Source organism: Camelina sativa, chromosome 6 (assembly GCF_000633955.1).
Source record: "Camelina sativa cultivar DH55 chromosome 6, Cs, whole genome shotgun sequence".
Lineage (NCBI taxonomy): Eukaryota > Viridiplantae > Streptophyta > Magnoliopsida > Brassicales > Brassicaceae > Camelina > Camelina sativa.
The window spans coordinates 19,316,378-19,320,510 of NC_025690.1; the positions used below are offsets into that span (position 1 = coordinate 19,316,378).

General features: G+C 37.3%; 1 protein-coding gene across 1 annotated transcript in view; it reads right to left on the bottom strand.

The window, feature by feature from the left end:
- The window catches only part of LOC104792335 (putative dual specificity protein phosphatase DSP8), a 9,147-nt gene continuing 7,242 nt past the window's right edge, over positions 2,229 to 4,133 (bottom strand). Inside the window, exon 7 of the mRNA XM_010518467.2 lies at positions 2,229 to 2,282. The gene's annotated coding sequence lies outside the window, so the exon portion shown is untranslated. The remainder of the gene's footprint in view (positions 2,283 to 4,133) is intronic.

Consider the following 4,133-nt stretch of genomic DNA (forward strand, 5'->3'; position numbering starts at 1 on the left):
CTAACAATTGTTTTTCCCTTTTACTAATTAGAAATTTACAGGAAATCTATATTTTGATTTTGTATTTAATGATCCAGATAATTCATTTTCTTATGCGTTTTGTCATGAAATCATAAATAACAAGAATACTCTCTTTACCTATTGTAGCGGGCAGAAGAAGATCATGACCCGGAAGTTGATGTCTGTTTGAAACCGAACACATTACAGTTTGGGGTTAGTAAGAAACTGTTACATACGAATCATTTTCAGGTGGTTCAGATACAAATTTATGTTAGTCATAATATTGAACTTACCATGATGTTTTTTTTTTGTCTGGTATCAGGTGCTAAAAAATGATTTGCAAAATCCCCAGCCGTTGGATTTAGTCGAGTTACCTCGTGGCACAGAAAATGATGAACTTACTCATGTGAACGAGGATATTGTCTCATCGCCACCAAGATTTCACTCTCCCGAGAAGACTAGCGACGTTTTATTAACTACGACTCAACCAGAATAGCTGAGCCTTCTGGACAGGCTGTGGAGCCTCCTGTTAGTGAGAGAATTGCTGAGTCATCGGAGAAGACTAGGGACATTTTAACTACGACTCAACCAGAAATAGCTGAGCCTTCTGCACCTGCGGTGCCTTCTATTAGTGAGAGAACAAAGTTGTTTGCTGAGTCTTTGGAGAAGATTAGCGACATTTTAACTAGGACTCAGCCAGCAATAGCTGACTCTTCTGAACCTGTGGTGCCTCGTGTTAGTGGGAGAAAGAAGTTAATTGCTGAGCCTTCTCAACCTATGGTGCGTCTTTTTATGTGGGAGAAAAAAACTATTTGCTAAGCCTTCTGAACCTGTGTTGCCTCGTGTAAGTGGGAGAAAAAAAACTAATTGCTGAGTCTTCTGAACCTCTGGTGCCTCCTGTTACAGGGAGAAAAAAACTAGCTGCTGAGTCTTCTGAGCCTACGGTGCCTCCTGTTAGTAGGAGAAAAAAGGTATCTGCAGAGCAATCCAAGGATAAAGGGTTATTATGTTCTTGTGATTTGTCTGTTCCTATTTTTACATTATCTTCTTCTTACTTTTATAAACCAAGATTCTTACTTGTTTCCAGACATGAGCGTCTTAGGAGTCGGCAGCTCTATCACTCCCACACATTGCAGGTGATTTGATGTCTTTGATTTATGTAGAAAATGATGTCTCTTGTTTTATTTCACTAACCAAAGCTGCATGTTTGAAGCCAATGACCTTTGAGGAAGTAATGTCTAATGACGATAGCGATAATGAAACTGATGATAATGTTTTAGATCTTCAAGAACGCCTGGTAATTTTTATTCACTTTCTTGATTTACTGTTCTGAAATATACACCGTAAGCTTTTTTAATGATTTCTTGAAAACATACACAGAGATTTGAACGTGTTACGGGTTTGAGGAGAGAGCAAAACCGATACATGTTTCTTTGGAACATATTTATAAGAAAGCAAAGGTAGCTATTTACCTTCTATCTTACATATATATTACCTCATCATGCCATGCACCTCTCCATGAATTATAGAACAAGATGATAAGAGTGTTTCTTTGGGACCAGGGTGATCGCGGATGCACATATTCCTTGGGCATGTGAAGAGTTTACAAAACTTCACAAGGAAGAGTTGAAACGTTCTCCGTCTTTCGATTGGTAATAATAGTCTTCCATATACCCATCATGTGATCCAAAAATGTGTTGGGAGGATCATTACATTTTGTTTTAACTTTGTTTTGATGCTTGAGCCCAGGTGGTGGAGAGTGTTTAGGATTCGCCTGTGGAATCAAGGCCTTATCTGCGCCAAAACCTTCAACAATTGCACAACTATCATGATCCAAACTACCATGATCCAGAAGAAGCCGGATGAAGCAGGTCCATCCACCTCTCACCAACCTGCTGCTAATTCCAACACAGAACAGTCCATGGAAATTGATGCGTAACAACAGTGACCATATGGAGACATTCAGATCTTTCTTTTATATGTAGTGGTTATCAAGACTGCGATTTCTATCCGGTTTTTATTTCGTTTCTTTTAAAAAACCACATTGTCGTTTAACCCTCTTACTTGTTTGTAAATCTGTGACATTCAGATAAATATGGTTAAACTTGAAATTTAGGATACTTCAGAAGGAGGCTTAATTGGCGTTCTTAATACCCCAAATTTACAAACCCTTGCTTACTTCTATTACCTAACCCTTTTTTTATTTATTTATATACTTTTTTTTTTTTACTGGAGAGAAACAGTGAAAAAGGGCATATTCACTCGCTCGCCAGCAGACTCACCTGCATCATCATCGACGCTTATACCTCCCATGGAAAGATTTTTCCCAGAAAGCTTGTGGTCCTCACGCAAGCCTAGCCATCAAACACCACCACAATCCCAGAACAAACCTGCTTCTTATTTCTCGGGATCAAAGCTGAAGTTGCATCAGTTTGGCAACTCTGAGTATTCAGTTCCTTGACATGGTAGTACTCAATAACGTCGATCTGTTCTATTCTATATGTAACGTCGATCTGTTCTATTATTCTATATGGAACGTCAATCTGGTCTATTCTATATGGAACGAATACAGGATTGATTATTTTATTAATTAAAGGTAATTCCGGCACATGTTAGCAACCCTAGGTTTTTCTTTTATATGTACTGTTCGTAGTCGTTTCTCTTGGTTACCAAAAGAGAGGGCGGCAGGGTTAGACCGAGGTTGGGCTTGTAACTTCATCTTCCTCAAATTGCCTCAAATTGTAATGCGTGGATTTGGGTTTATTATTACCAAAGACCGATCGAGATGTTTAATATTTTTTTTTATTCGTTCTATGGGGTTTTTTTTTATTTTTCTGTGGTTATTTGGGTTTGTCAAATTCGTTACTTAGATGTTTAATCTTCAGAATTGTAATGCGTTGCAGATTTTTCCAGGATCCGAAAATCCGAGAGCGGAAGTTGTCTTTCCTAAGGTAACATTTCTTTGCTGGCTGAGATGAATTATGGCTAGAGATTTTGATATGTGAAGGTTTATGTTTGAGCTAGCGAATTCTTTGTATAAAATGAAATTGTCAATTGTGTGTATTGATTCAGGAAATACTTATGACTTTATCCACTCTATATATGGTGTGAGTCGTGTCTAGTGTGTGTATTGGGATCTATATGAGTAAGGTGTTGGTGTTTTGTGATTAATAAACAAATTGACAAAAGTAGATAAAAACTTGACTCTTTATTTTATTGATAGGATAGATTCTTTGCCCCATGATGGGCTACATTATTTATCTAGATTTAATCCTTCAACATATTTCTTAAAAAAACTTAGAAAGGAAAAAACCAAAAAGTGTGTCTCCTATATTTATCTAACTCTTTCACGTGATGTGCACACATTTCTTGCTATTCTTCTTCTTTGTTTTTTGTTATACAAGTAACAAGCTCTTGTGGTCTCATTTCCTGTTCTAGTAACACAAACTTGCGAGTCATTCTCAAACCTTTCTTCAGTTTGTGATTTCTTCTTTTCTAACATAATCAAAGGACTTGGGTGAGATTCCAACATGAGGTCTTTTCTATATGAATGTTGTCTTTTCTATGTGATGTTTATGTCTTCATAGTTTTGAAGTTAATAGCAAGATGAATATATGGGGACCTATTCTTGCTTGTGACTTCTTTCATTCATATATGTAACTGAAAGTTATCAATTTTTTCAGGATGGCTCAGTTAGGATTGCCAGAACGGCTGTTTAAGACTGGATGTGAACCACAAGGGCTGAAGAAAATAAAGAAAGAAAGAAGAGATGATATCAATGAACCTGTTAGAAAACGACGTAGGGCCAACAAGACAGTTGAAAATTTGGACATTCCAGTTCTTCTTCGTCAGATGGCCACCGAATATGAGGAGGAGGCACTACGGATGTCTGAAGGGTACTTGAGGAGGTTGAAAGAACTTTTTGGAGACCTGAAGGGCGAGATAAAGGACCTGAAGGGCGAGATAAGGAACATGCAACGCAAGGGGATGTATAACGTAAGTGGTGGATGGTCTTTTATATATATATTTCTAGCTCAGAACCACTCCATTCTATTGAACTGTGCTAACAATTGTTTTTCCCTTTTACTAATTAGAAATTTACAGGAAATCTATATTTTGATTTTGTATTTAAT